The 15594-nt window shown below is 39.7% G+C and overlaps 1 protein-coding gene across 4 annotated transcripts in view; it reads left to right on the forward strand.

The window, feature by feature from the left end:
• Nucleotides 1–598: 598 nt before the first annotated feature.
• The window catches only part of KLHL24 (kelch like family member 24), a 44716-nt gene continuing 29720 nt past the window's right edge, over nucleotides 599–15594 (forward strand). The window contains exons 1-3 of one of the 4 annotated variants that reach the window (XM_047098922.1): nucleotides 599–695; nucleotides 7528–7656; nucleotides 9646–9708. The gene's annotated coding sequence lies outside the window, so the exon portion shown is untranslated. The remainder of the gene's footprint in view (nucleotides 696–7527; nucleotides 7657–9645; nucleotides 9709–15594) is intronic. The other 3 variants (XM_047098924.1, XM_047098923.1, XM_047098925.1) reach the window with 3 other exon arrangements.

Here is a 15594-nt window from a genome sequence, read left to right on the forward strand (position 1 = left end):
TGTCTCTCTCTCTCTCAAAAATATAATAAACATTAAAAAAATAAAAGGTAACCTAGCATTTGATATGACTGATATGAGTGAAATGAACAGATTTGCAGAGAAAGGCAGTTTCCCTGACCTGTCTAGCAACCAGAGCTAGTCCCTTTCACCCCTCCGGTCCTCAAATTTCCAGGTTGTGTATACAGGGGTCAAAAAAAAGATCTCTATGCCTAGGCCCACGCTCTAAGGTTCTGAGAATTGTCGGCAACGCGCTTTTGCCTGGGGACGTGGCAATAAACAAATGACTCGGGGTTTCTCACTAGGCTCCTAACACGGATGGATTTCCTTAACCCGTTTCTACCTAAAACAAAGTATTTCCGAATTAGCACCCTTAGATTGCTAATTGGGTCTCCTCACATTTGACACCGACACCCCCCCCCCCCATAGCGGGAAACCCTAGTGGCCCGGAAGGCGCCCCAGGAGTGGGAACTACATATCCCAGGGTGCCCCAGGGCGGGGGGCACCCACTCGGATTGGCCTGGGGTCGGTGACGCTCAGTGTTTTGGCCCGGACGGTCACATGTTTCCTTTGTTGTGAGCTACAGCAGACACTGGTGGCTGGAGGGGGACGCCGGCGCTGGGGAGAGCGCTGCGCCGCGGGCCGCTGAGGGAACGCAGGGGCCGCCGCTGCTGGCCGTTTCCAGCCTTCGCGGAGAGGTACCAGGGTTGACAGCTCCGGACTAGCCGAAAGGCGACGAACCGGCCAGAGCCGGGAGCGGAGGGGCGGCCGAGGTCGCGACCACTGGGGTGTCTCCAGAAGGAAGCCAGCGTTGGCCGGCGTCTCGGAGCCAGACGTGGGGCCTGAGGGGAGATTGAGGCTGGTATTGCAGGGCCTCTGTCTGGGGTGCAGCGTCTCCAGGGCACCCTGGGGGGAGGGGGGGTTGGTCTTCAATCCCGGCACTGTAACGGCAGCCCTGAAGGGAGGGCACCTCCGCCTCCTGGCACTACCCTCCCGGAACCGCGGCGCTGCTGGCGCGCCCCGCCGGGGGCGGATTGGGAGGAGCATGGCCGCCCGGGCTGGGGGTAGCAGGTGTGGGTCACCCCTTCGCCTCGAGGGCAGGAGCAGCTGGCGGACAGGGCTGGGCAGATGGGCCCCGCATGTTGCTGATGGGCTTTGAACGAGGCGCTGCTCTTTTTCAATCGAAAGAAGCACTGAGAATGAGAAGGTCTCAAGTCAAGTCTTTTCGTTTGGTGGGGGCCTCCGTTGGTCCTGTTGGGGAGGACTGACGGGGTCAAGGTGGGTCCCAGAGCAACGGGCCAGAGAAGCCCCATTAAAGCGGTTACGAAATGTGCTCGGCACTGTCACCTGACCGTTACCCCCGCCCCCACCCCCACCCCCCGCGAGCCTTTGTTTACCACGGATGGCGGCTGAGCCAGCGCCGGGAACCCAGCCCTGGAGCGACTGTCCCCGGGGAGTCGGGGCGGGCGGGGGCGCCGGCGTTCAGCCCGCGGAGTCCCCGCCTAACCTCCCCACCTTCCTACCAGTCCAGGACTCGGTTTCTTAATTTGGTTCCTAATGTCCCCGCCCCCCAAGTTCTGGACACTTGGGGCTCTTGACTGTTATCACAGCTGGGATTGGGCGCCGGCGGCTGCCTGCAGGCGGGACGACTGGGCGAGTTCCGAGTGTTTATTGGCGGTTGTCCTGTCGCTGTGCCCAAGCAGCTCTTCCCCGCCCCCTTGAAGGTGATCTGGAGGACGCGCGGGAGCGCGCGCTCTCGGCTTCGGTGCTCCTGCGGCCCTTTTGGAGCTAGCGGCGCGCGTTCCCGCGCGGAAGGACTGGAGCGAGAGACCCAGCCCTCCCGGCGGTCACGACTGTCCCTCGGTGACCGCCGCAGCTTCTGCCAGAGCCTTAGGCAGTTCTGGGACTGCAGAGGACGGCAGCGCGGGCGCCCTTGGAGGACCGGAAAATTAGCCCTATTTAACTAGTGTCGCCTTATTACCGAGATGGTGGGAAGGAAATCCTTATGTGAATTTGTGCTTGCTGATTCTGTAAACAACGTATGAGTAGCTAAATAAGGACCATAACGCCATATTTTAGGATGCCTCACTCACCCCTGAGGCAGTGACTGTTCACAGTTGATTTTAGTGATTAATCACTTGCTTTCAAGCAGCTTTTTAAAAATTACTTTTTAGTATTTGCAGCTACAGCTTTTTAGGTCCACCAGCCGAGCTTGATTTCTATTAGGAATGTAAAATAGATTTAAAATCTACCCGGTATAGACTAAGATTAAAATTAGAATTCTACTTAAAATAAATAAATAAATGATAGCTTAGGGATATCGTTCTAAAAGTTAAGCGCCTTGTATACCCCGGTTTAGATTGTTTTCCTTGTTTAGAGGACTGTGGCACACTCCTGTATTTATCTCCATTGTAATTAAAAATTTTGAGCGAATTACAAATATGTTGTTTTAAAATTGTAAATTTAGGGGCGCCCGGGTGGCTCAGTGGATTAAACCTCTGACTTTTGAGTTTGGCTCAGGTCATGATCTCATGGTTGGAGAGATCTAGCCCTCCTTGGGAGGGACACCACGGAGCCTGCTTTGGACTCTCTCACTCTCCCTCTTTCTCTGCCCCCCCCCCCAAATAAACATTAAAAAGTGTAAATTAAGATGACAATAATAAAATCTCCAAGAACAATCACGTTAGCCACAGTGTATTATAGATGCGGTTTGCCTAATTTCATGAATAGGGTACTTGAGTTTTATCATGTTTTCTTTTCCTGTAAATTTATAGGAATTCACCCAAGAATAATGCATTTCTATAGGAGGTAAATTGAGTTCCCTGGCTGAAGCAGAAATTGAATATGAACAGTTCTCATTTGTTATGCATTCTTAATATATTTTTAAAATTCAAGTGGAGATGACTACACCAGAGGGGCAGCTTCTGAAATCCCACACTTCTCATCACTTGTGCATTGAGGGCATTTAACATATCTAAGTACAAAATGCAATCTTTAAATCAGCATATCCAGACAAAGCCTGTGACTTATATCTGAACAGAAAAAAGAAATATTCTGAGTTAGGGCTATAAGCTTTAATTTAAACTTTCTTGACTTCTGTTCAAGTTGCTAAAACCTTAATCCTTTTTCAGAAAACTTTCTTTTAACTTCCTTGTTTTTCTGCCATTTCATTAAAACCCAAAGGTCAAGCCTATGACAAATACATACTATTAAGTGACTGCAGTCATTTTTGTATATACTTTTACCTAGAAATTTGGGACATACTTTTTCAATAAATATTTAGGTATGGACTGTATACTGAAAAATGTAAATAAAATAGCCTCATAAGTGTATCCATATAAATATATGAAAAATACATTTTGTATGATTCTGATTGTAAATACATTTTGTATGATTCTGATTGTGTTGTGATTAAAACAAAATGTGGCCACCTGACAACTATTGACATTTTAAAACCCTTATTCTTTATCCTGTTAAAAACAATACCTGGGGTTCATGGGTGGCTCAGTTAAGTGTCTGACTCTTGCTTTTAGCTCGGGTCATGATCTCACGGTTCATGAGTTAGACACCCCCCCCACCCCATAGAGCTCTGTGCTGACAGCAGGAGACCTGCTTGGGATTCTCTCTCTCTCTCTCTCTCTCTCTCTCTCTCTCTCTCTCTCTCTCTTTACCTCTCCCCTACTCTCATGCTCTCTCTCAAAGTAAATAAAGTTAAAAACAAACAAAAAACACAATAGCTGAACTAACTTTAATTGATGGGTTTGTCACTGTAAATTCATCACCCAAGGGCTTATAATTTTTCAGCATTTGGCACATCCTAAAGTCTACCAACTTGATGTTTAAAAGTGATTAGGCTTTGTACTCAATAGTTTCTAAAACTTATTCTGTAAATAATTTGTGTCACCACTAAGGTAAATAAAAGTCACTAACTTACAAGTACTTTTATACATAGAGAAGTTGCTTGAAATACTGGATCTCAAACCTGTTTGAGTGGCAGAGCAGCAGGTAGGGTCCTTGCAGATTTAATTTGATTTTAAAATAAAATCATGCATTAAATACCTAAAAGAAACATGTTAGGATAAAACCAAATGACATTAAGTTTACATGTTAAGTCTTGTGAGAAGCATGAGTAGGCTCAATAAGGCAGCTTGATAGCAGGTGTGATTTTACATATATACATATATATATATATACATATGTGTATATATATACGTATGTAAGTATACGTATACATACTTATATATGTATATATATACACATACGTATATATATATACACATATATACACATATACGTATATGTATATACATACACATATACATACTTATATGTGTATATATATATACACATATGTGTGTATATATATATATATATATATATATATATATAAACTGGAACTCATGAACTGTGAGATCATGACCTGAGTCAAAGTTGGACACTTAAAGGCCTGAGCCACCCAGGCGCCCTAGGTGTGATGTTTGATAATTAGCATTTTTTTTTTTTCCTTTGTGGGTTGGGAAATATTAGTAACCAAAAGTTTTAAGGCAAGGGAGAAAAACACTGAATGGAGAAATCTGATTTTTTTGTTCTGTGATTTGAGAGAAGAGGGTATTCTTTTTTAATTATAGAACTATATTGTTAAGTCTGACACATTAAGCACTGCTAAAGTTTTCATCATTAGATACCTCTTTTTTTCTCTCATTAATCAAAGTCAGAACATATTGACCATTTGAATTCTAGTAAACAAGGGATAATCCCTAATTGCTATAAACCTAGAGAAAGAAATTTAAGTGTTAGTTGGTTTCTGGTGTCTTATGGTGGGTAAATGTGTTCTTGGTGGTTCCATTAAGAAATTAGAAACGCTAGGGGTACCTGGGTGGCTCAGTTGGTTAGGCTTCAGCTCTTGATTTTGGCTCATGTCATGATCTCATGATTTCTGTGTTCAAGCCCTGCATCGGGCTCTGAACTGATGGCACGGAGCCTGCTTAAGATTCTCTTTCTCTCTCCCTCTCTCTCTGCCCCTCTCCCACTTGCATGCACTCTCTCTCTCTCAAAATAAATAAATTAAGGGGCACCTGTGTGGCTCAGTCAATTAAGCGTCTGACGCTTGATTTTGGCTCAGGACATGAGCTCACAGTTTTGGAGTTTGAGGCCTGTGAGGGGCTCTGCACTGGATGTACAGCCTGCTTGGGGTTCTTTCTCTCTTCCTGTCTCTCTCAAATAAATACACTTTAACAAATAAATAAATAAATAAATAAATAAATAAATAAATAAATAAATAAATAAATAAATAAACTTTAAAACAATAAAAAAGAAATTAGAAATGTTGAAAATAATATATTGTTTATTTACTATTTCTTGAATTATTTTTCATTCAGTTATGTAAAATAAACCCTTTATCATCCTCTCAGGGGAAAAAAAAAGAAAGAAAGAAAAAATAATATTTTTAAGACTGGGCTTTAAATACTGGATTTGTAAAACTTGGTTTAGGAACCACTCACTGCTCCAAGAGTAAAGCTTTAAATTAAAATTTCAAGAGTGTAAATTTATAGTTTTTAACAAGTCATTGAATAGAATGGTTCAAATAAATAAGCTTTTAAGAAAATAGGGTGAAAATATTTGAAATTTATAAAAAGTATACGGTTGGCTTTTTTTAAGTTTATTTATTTGGAGAGAAAGAGAGGGAGAGCACACAGGAGTGGGGGGTGGGCAGAGAGAGAGAGAAAGAGAGAGTCCCAGGCAGACCCAGAGCCACAAACAGGGAGATCATGACCTGAGCTGAAATCAAGAGTCTGACACTTAGCTGACTGAGCCACCTAGGTGTCCCTCTAGTCATTTTTAAATAATGGATTTACTATGTTGCACTTTTCTGGCTTTCCTTCTTTTTTTTTTTTTTTTTAACAATTTTTTATTTTTAAATTTACATCCAAGTTAGTATATAGTGCAACAATAATTTCAGGAGTAGATTCCTTAATGCCCCTTACCCATTTAGCCCATCCCCCTCCAACAACCCTCTGTTTGTTCTCTATATTTAAAGAGTCTTTTATGTTTTGTCCCCCCTCCCTGTTTTTGTATTATTTTTGCTTCCCTTCCCTTATGTTCATCTGTTTTGTATCTTAAAGTCCTCATATAAGTGAAGTCATATGATATTTGTCTTTCTCTGACTAATCTTGCTTAGCATAATACCCTCTAGTTCCATCCACGTAGTTGCAAATGGCAAGATTTCATTATTTTTGATTGCCGAGTAATACTCCATTGTATATATATACCACATCTTTATCCACTCATCCATCAGTGGACATTTGGGCTCTTTCCATACTTTGGTTATTGTTGATAGTTCTGCTATAAACATTGGGGTGCATGTGCGCCTTCAAAACATCACACCTGTATCCCTTGGATAAATACTTAGTAGTGCAATTGCTGGGTCCTAGGATAGTTCTATTTTTAATTTTTTAGGAACTTTCATACTGTTTTCCAGAGTGGCTGCACCAGTTTGCATTCCCACCAGCAGTGCAAAAGAGATCCTCTTTCTCCACATCCTTGCCAACATCTGTTGTTGCCTGAGTTGTTAATGTTAGCCATTCTGACAGGTGTGAGGTGGTAGCTCATTGTAGTTTTGATTTGTATTTCCCTGATGATGAGTGATGTTGAGCATTTTTTTCAGGTGTTGGTTGGCCATCTGGATGTCTTCTTTGGAGAAGTGTCTATTCATGTCTTGCCCATTTCTTCACTGGATTATTTGTTTTTTGGGTGTTGAGTTTGATAAGTTCTCTATAGATTTTGGATACTAACCCTTTATCTGATATGTCATTTGCAAATATCTTCTCCCATTACGTCGGTTACCTTTTAGTTTTGCTGATTGTTTCCTTCACTGTGCAGAAGCTTTTTATTTTTGCTTTTGTTTCCCTTGCCTCCAGAGCTGTGTTGAGTAAGAAGTTGCCATGGCCAAGGTCAAAGACGTTTTTGCCTGCTTTCTCCTCGAGGATTTTGATGGCTTCCTGTGTTACATTTAGGTCTTCCATCCATTTTGAGTTTATTTTTGTGTATGGTGTAAGAAAGTGGTCCAGGTTCATTTTTCTGCATGTCGCTGTCCAGTTTTCCCAGCACCACTTGCTGAAGAGACTGTCTTTATTCCATTGGATATTCTTTCCTGCTTTGCCAAGGATTAGTTGGCCATACGTTTGTGGGTCTATTTTTGGGTTCTCTATTCTGTTCCATTGATCTGAGTGTTTGTTTTTGTGCTAAGCTTTCCTTCTTTGGATTTACTTTGTAACTTTATATATCTTTAAAGATAAACCTCTTCTTTTTAGTCTTCTGGTTGTCTCTGCTATGTTTTTCTTCACTCAAAGTTAAATTTGAGAAAATGGAGTAGTGTAGAGCATAGTATGTGGCAAGTCAGTACTGCTAGTTGTAGAGACCACACTAGTGAAAATATTGGTTTCCTTTACTATTTGGTATTTATTAGTCTTTAAAGCTCCTCATTAATCCACACTATCTTTAAGACTGATAGTAATTTCTTTCTTTGTATAGGATTCCTGCATTCTAAAGGAAAATTAAGCTTGGTTGCAGCATAGCTACACTCTAGATCAACTGTGATATTGTAGCTCCTCTCAACTTTACATTGGCCTCCTCTGTCCCTTGCCCTTACTTATTAGGGTGGTAAGTATTACTTTAAAACTCTGCTCAAAATGCCCTAGTGAATTGCCTTGTGATTCTACTCCTTAAGGTAATAATTGTAGACCAGATCAGTCATGAGAAAAATCTATTCCAATTTGTACCTGTGTTTTCTGCTGGTGAAACACTGAAAATTTGAATCTATTTTAATGTCAGTCTTAGAGTTCTTTTTTGTTGTTGTTTTAATTAATTAATTAATTAATTAATTAAAGTAATCTCTACACCCAGTGTGGAGTTCAAATTCACAACCCCGAGATCCAGAGTTACATGCTGTACTGACTGAGCCAGCCAGGGACCACAACCCTGCAGAGTCTTAAACTGGATCTCAATTCAATATTTGCAACTCAAGTGCCAGACAGAGAGTAAGCGCTCAGAAACCTTTCTTCATTTGACCCAAATCCCAACATTGGCTCAGGATCTTGTTGTCCATTGGGAAAAAACATTTAACATAGCTAGGATTAATGATCCCCTAATTTGACCAAGTTGAAATATTTTTTACCAAGGGTACGCACAAGTTAGACTAACTTCTGGGAGTAAGGAAACTTCAAAATAACATTCACTTCACAATCACAACATAATCAGGCATGTGTGTGTGTGTATAAATCAACAGTCCATTTCTTCATTTTCATGATCAACTTTTGTTATTTGCCTAAAGTTGTTAAGACTTTGCAAGTTCTGTTTGTAGATATCTGGGCAAGAGACCAGAACCATTTGTATGTAAATAATATTGCTATTCCGTGCACAGTTCAAGGTTCTAGTATTTTTTCTTAAGAGAAAATTCCTCTCCTCCCTCACTTCCACCAAAAAAAAAAAAAAGAATTGTGCTGAATTAGTTGGTTTCCACAGGTACTAAGTTTATAAGGTTTAACAAAGCAGAAAAAATATGTATTTCTGTATTAAAAGATTTTAAAATAATTATTTGAGTTTCTGTCTGGATAATCTAGATAACTAAGGATTAAAAACTAAAATTTTTTTCCTGAATTACCATAAATTTTCTGATTTTCTCAAATTGATGCCATAGTTTTATATTACATAATGACTAAACTATCAATTTTTGGGTTTTTAAAAAAATTTTTTTAATGTTAATTTATCTTAGAGACAGGGAGACAGAGCACAAGCGAGGGAGGGGCAGAGAGAGAGGGAGACACAGAATCCAAAGCAAGCTCCAGGCTCCGAGCTGTCAGCACAGAGCCTGACACGGGGCTCAAACTCATGAACCTTGAAATCATGACCTGAGCTGAAGTCAGATACTCAACCGACTAAGCCATTCAGGTACCCCTAAACTGTCAATTTTTCTAATATTGATAGACCAACTCTATTATTTACTGGCCCCAAACTCAGATGAAACATCAATTACCAGACACTCTTCAAATATCCATTGCAGAATTATCACAGGATATATATTTTTGTCATCTCAGTGCCACCAGTTAGCTTGCTGTTGACACAAATATTTGTTTACTCACCTTTCAAGAAACGTTACTCCAAGATAATATTGTCAAGTAAGGAAGCTGATAAATAAGGAAACTAATGCATATGTAAAATAGCACAAAATTATTAATTTGTTTTAGGGAATTGTTATTCAGTAATGACTTTCTATGCAAAACTTTTAAACTGTGCGAAAGTCAGAAACTGAAATCTAAAAACTGTTTCAATATATTTGTTTTGTTTTTTTTTTTTTAATGTTTTATTTATTCTTGAGAGAGAGAGAGAGAGAGAGACAGAGCATGAGCGAGGGAGGGGCAGAGAGAGAGAGCGGGACACAGAATCTGAAGCAGGCTCCAGGCTCTGAGCTGTCAGCACAGAGCCCAACGCAGGGCTTGAACCCACAAGCGGTGAGATCATGACCTGAGCCCAAGTCAGATGTTCAACCAACTGAGCCACCCAGGCACCCCTCAATATATCTGTAAATAATGCCAACTATGCATGATGTGATTAGTATCTTATTTATAAATTGCTGTTCTCTGTTTATTTTAGGTGTGGAAATTAAAATAACAGAAGTATTTTTACCGGGGCTTTGATCAAGCAAATGCTCAAAAGGTATTATATTTATAGTATTTATAAACTCCTAAACATTGCTATTAGAGAACTAAGCCATTTTTCTTTCTTTAACCAGGGACTACTTAGGCCAATCAGAGTAATGGGGAACAAATTATATCTATTCTCAAGATCAAAGGAAGGCAGTGTCACAGTCATTTCTGTTAACAAAGTATTTATCTACTTGTTTCAGCTCCTCCCTGATATCCTTAGCCCCTCTTCTAATTTTTCTCTAGTCTTACAAATACTAAAATAAGTTATCTCCCCTCATGTTTCTGTGACATAGACCAAAAACATAATTTTAAATCTACCTAGAAGTCAGGAGCTAGGTCTACAACATGCATGAGTTCTACAGTTGGAAATAAAACCCTAAAGTACTTTTAGTTATTTTTATTTTTAAGTTTATTTATTTATTTTGAGAGAGTGTGAGAGAGTGAGCAGGGGAGGAGCAGGGAGAGAAGAAGTGAGAAAGAATCCTAAGCAGGCTCTGCATCACCAGCATGAAACCCAACATGGGACTTGAACTTATGAACCCTGAGATCATGACCTGAGCTGAAACCAAGAGTTGGGCTCTTAACCGACTAAGCCACCCAAGTGCCCCAATGCTAGAGTACCTTTAACCAGAAGAATCTTTATGTTAAGAAAAGTCTCTCAAGTGTAGCATCAGGAATAAAGATCCTGAAGAAATGAGGGAGAGAAAGAAAGGGATCTAGCTTTTCTAGACAAATCATGTGACTCTGGCAGTCAGTTGCTGACTTGGCAGTCTGATCACCCTTGTATTCACTACCTTTATCTAGATAAAACTTCGTGTCATTATATTCCTTTGGAACAAACATCTTTCCCTCTTATTTTATCTAGAGATGCTTATTTTTTTTCTAATGTTTATTTATTTTTGAGAAAGAAAGCATGTGAGCTGGGGAGGGACAGGGGGGTGGGGGTGGGGCAGAAGATCCAAAGCAGGCTCCGCCCCAACAGCAGTGAGCCCCACGTGGGGCTCGAACTCACTAACCATGAGATCATGACCTGAGCAGAAGTCAGACGCTCAACTGACTGAGCCGCCCAAGTGCCCTGCGATGCTTATTTAGTTGCTTGCTCTTTCCTGAAAGGAATGATGATGCTTTGATATTTGCTCAGTTTTTAGAATTCAATCTGTAATTTATGTTTTGTTGGCTTGATTGTGTATGAATTCATTTATTATATCACTTATTATAAATCTTGAACCTATATTAGATACTCTACTTTGAGATGTGATTAAACGTAACTTTACATTTTTAACCATTACTAGTTAAAATAAAACACTTTGTGTAAAATGGGAAAACAAAAGCTATTAAAGTATACCTGGAAGCCCAAAAGATTCACTTTGAAATGCATCTCATATTTCTAAGACCCCTGTGTAAATTATTTACCCTGTCATCAATAGGAAGAATTTATATTTTGTGTTGTGCAGACTGGTTAATGGGAGACTTTCTCAGAAAGTCTAGAGAAAGTGAAGATGTGCAAAAAGCCAGGCCAAAGCTTCTTGGAAGCAAACAGCTCAGATCTGTGAGATAGTCTCTCTTACAAAGAAGTAAACAAGTATCTTTTTTGCTGCTGAATACTTTGTAATAGCAGGTGATTTTATAGCTGTTCTAATACGGGATTTTCAGTTTTACCTTGGGTGGAAGCAGTGGAAGACCTCTTGTCAGTCAACAGTCAAGGAACCAGCTATAAGAATAAGAGGCAGAAAATAGCATAAGAAAACAAACCCTTCTTAACTCCTGTAACATCAGCTTTATATTAATACTTAACTCACTCAATCTACAATCCCTAAATTTATCAGATACAGATACCAGTTAACAAATACCAGATACAGTATGATTACTAGATACAGAAAAGAGTATCTTTTCATTTTTCTTACTTGTCCCTTTTAGCCAAAAGGAAATTCTTAGTTCTTACAGTGTGTTATTTTGTTTTGCATTTTGTTTGCATTCTGTTGCATTGTTTTTATATTCATTTAAAGATTGAGAGAACAAAAATGTAGAACAGAAAAGGCATAAAGTCCAAGATTTTTGTTGTCGTGGATGCCAGTCATTATATCACCAGTCAAAAACAATAGTTTGTGAATTTTTTGAATCTGAAATGCAATAAGAATTTAAACTAAGTAAGCAAATTTATAGACAAATTTTTGATTTGGGAAGATTTAACTTGGTAAAGCATTAAGATTAAAATAAGTTATATTCCATATCGTATTTATGTTTATCATAATTGAGTGGTTATCACTTGTGATATTACATGCTTTGAACTTTTTTCAGTTTCAGCAACAAAAAATTGGCATTCAGGCACAGTAGTGATCTCTCATCTATGGGAGATAGGTTTCTGTGTATTGAACCAATACTGAGATAACTTCAGATTAAAAGCATATTCGAGATATGTGCTACTGTCCATTTGGAAGTGACTATATGTATTATAAGTGAATTTTTCAACTTTAACCCATGTATATGTACATGGGTTCGTGGATGGCACACACATGCGTGGGCAGCCATAACCCAAGAAGTTGCGTGACCTGCAAGGAGACAAACGTGAACTCTCTAGTCAGGAAAGTCTCAAAAGAGATAGAAGAAACCTTTCCCTGTTTTTTTTGGTTCTTGATTATACATTTTAAAACTGATAATAAAGGGGTGCCTGGGTGGCGCAGTCGGTTAAGCATCCAACTTCAGCCAGGTCACGATCTCGCGGTCCATGAGTTCGAGCCCCGCGTCGGGCTCTGGGCTGACGGCTCAGAGCCTGGAGCCTGTTTCCGATTCTGTGTCTCCCTCTCTCTCTGCCTCTCCCCCGTTCATGCTCTGTCTCTCTCTGTCCCAAAAAAATAAATAAACGTTGAAAAAAAAAATTAAAAAAAAAAACTGATAATAAAATATTTTAAGCCTATGTAATTTTATTCATTTAGGTATTAGAATTAACAAAATGAAGATTTTATTCTTAGGCAAATCTGTTACCTGAAACCTCCAAAGCATAATGAGATTTCAGTTCAAAAGCTAGCTTTCTTGGACTATAACATGTGGGTAAACTAATATTCTCTCAAATTTAAGAAAAGCTAATTTTACTGACTAAATATCTGGTATTTGACATTGCTCCAAAAACCAGTTAGTCATAAACATTCTCTCAGGTTTATTTTTACTTGTTTATTTAAGTAGGCCTTCTAGGGGCGCCTGGGTGGCTTGGTTGGTTAAGCGTCCGACTTCAGCTCAGGTCATGATCTCACGGTCCGTGAGTTCGAGCCCTGCGTCGGGCTCTGTGCTGACAGCTCAGAGCCTGGAGCCTGTTTCAGATTCTGTGTCTCCCTCTCTCTCTGCTCCTTCCCTGTTCATGCTCTGTCTCTCTCTGTCTCAAAAATAAATAAACGTTAAAAAAAATTTTTTTTTTAAAAAGTAGGCCTTCTACATCAGTTTCTATGGCTATAACTGTTTCATTACATTACAAACTTTGTTACACAGTTAGAAAATAAATTGCATGTATATTTGAATACTTAAAATTTTGTTTGTTTGTTTTTTAACTTAGAAGTGAGGGTAAAGTTTATCCCTATCAGTCTTTCACTTACTTTGTAAATAGCTCTTGCCTATTTAGAAAAATCTGTCTCAATCCTGTATATAAAGTCCTAAGGCTATAAAACAACTTTTTGTTAATTGTAGTAACAACCTCATAGGGTTGTTAGGAGGATTACATTAAATCTGTATGAAGAATTTAGAAAGTGCCAGGCACATGGCAAGCAGTTTAAAAAAAGGATTAGTGTTGTTGTTCTGTTTTCTTTTTTAATGCATACAAAGAAATATAGCTCCCGTGGTATTGTCAAACCAGTTAATAGACCATTATTACACAGGTTTGGCTCTTACTTGTTCCTACAGCCTAACCTGATAGAGTTCCAAGAACTTCCTCAGTTTTTGCCAGAATTCTTAAAGGGGACCAAAATGGCCCTTCTTCAGTTGTTTTATGACTTTTAAAATCCACACAATCTACATGAACACAGCAGGGATTTCCCTATCAGCTTACTGCCTCTGAATCCCCACCTGCTGATCCCAAATGAAAATAGTTACTCACATCTTTATTCCATTTGACTGATAAAACTGCTTGAATTTTTTCTGACTTTCCCTGCAAAATTGGGAGATGAAGAGAGGAGTGTTTTGAAAAGATTCTGTACTTGGGGCGCCTGGGTGGCTCAGTTGGTTAAGTGTCCGACTTCGGCTCAGGTCATGATCTCACGGTCCGTGAGTTCGAGCCCCGCGTCGGGCTCTGTGCTGACAGCTCAGAGCCTGGGGCCCGTTTCAGATTCTGTGTCTCCGTCTGTCTCTGCCCCTCCCCTGTTCATTCTCTGTCTCTCTCTGTCTCAAAAATAAACGTTAAAAAAAAAAAAGAAAAAAGATTCTGTACATGCAAACGTTTAGGTGTCCTTCAAATGTTGTTATAACCAAGTACTTTTTCCTAACAATCAGAATAGCCTGGCATACATCTGCCCAGGGAAAACTCTATCATCTGGACTTCAGGAAGATTAAATGCTAATTTATATGAAGAGGTAAAAAACATTCCCATTGTAAGTGGGAACTGTGCTGTCTGTACCAGTGTGGCATCATATTGCCTATGCTCCCTTATTATTTATCTTTGTGTGAATATGTGTTGTCTCAACTATATTTAAAATAAAAACTTCAACAGCAATATCTAGTAATACCTTTAGATCTTTGAAAACCATAGGTGTAGCACAGTATCCTGACAAAGGTGGGCACACAGTAAGTATTTGTTGATGATAATAGACATGGAACTGACAAAATTAAATAAACTCAGTGAGCGAGTTGATGAAAGTTGGAAGCATCTAGTGAATATTGTAACTTGGATATGTGGGTCATTAGAGTAATGGAGAAAAGAAAGCAAATAGAATAAGAATATGAAAAAGAATGGAATAGATGAGTTGCTTCTTGATTTTGATATTTCATATTTTCTTGGTTATGTCACATGATTTTAAAAATGGGGTACAGTTTAATATGTGATGGGGTATATAAAATACAGTCCTAAATTAAGATTGTTAAATCTCAAGTCTCGACTTTATTTGTGGCTTGTGAATGTAGGATGGCATTTCATTTTGGGGGTTATCTCTGATGTTCTTAAGCCTTCTTTATGATGCCATAGTTAGGTCTGGATGTCTGACTGTTGAAATATTTCAGAAATAAGCTGGGACCGTTAGAAGGAATTCTGTATGATGGGGTGCCTGGGTGGCTCATTCAGTTGAGCGTCTGCATCTTGATTTAGGCTCAGATCATGATCCCAGGGTTGAGGTATTGAGTCCTATGTCAGGCTCCATGCTGAGTGAGTAGCCTGCCTAGGATTCTCTCTCTCTCTCTCTCTCTCTCTCTCTCTCCGCCCCCCCCTCCCCCTGGCTTCCTCCCTCTGCCTCTCTCCTCCACTTGAGCCTGCTCTCTCTCAAAAAAAAAAAAAAAAAAGAAGAAGAAGAAGAAGAAAGAATTCTGTATGAGATTATGAGGGCATGGGAATAGTTGAGAGCTATTCTGAGTGCTCTTAGGCCAATTACAAATACATTTTGGATCACATATTAACTTATGGAGATGTGAAAAAAAGTAGCAGTAGAAGAACCACCTTAAAAATCAAAATTTAAAAGAATTGATAGCTACAGCCCCCTGCCTCAATCCATTAGTTTACCTATTCATAGTCATTTCTGAGAGAAGTTTAGGGATGTTTCTTACTAGCAAAAGAGAGAAGGGCATAGATACATATGTTTTAAAAATCTGAAAACAGGGGTTCCTGGGTGGCTCAGTTGGTTAAGCATCCGACTTCAGCTCAGGTCATGATCTCACTGTCCGTGAGTTCGAGCCCTGCGTCAGGCTCTGTGCTGACAGCTCAGAGCCT

The sequence above is a fragment of the Lynx rufus genome, unplaced genomic scaffold (assembly GCF_022079265.1).
Source record: "Lynx rufus isolate CCGP_SWC_20201006 ecotype Redwood Valley unplaced genomic scaffold, mLynRuf1.p SCAF_5, whole genome shotgun sequence".
Lineage (NCBI taxonomy): Eukaryota > Metazoa > Chordata > Mammalia > Carnivora > Felidae > Lynx > Lynx rufus.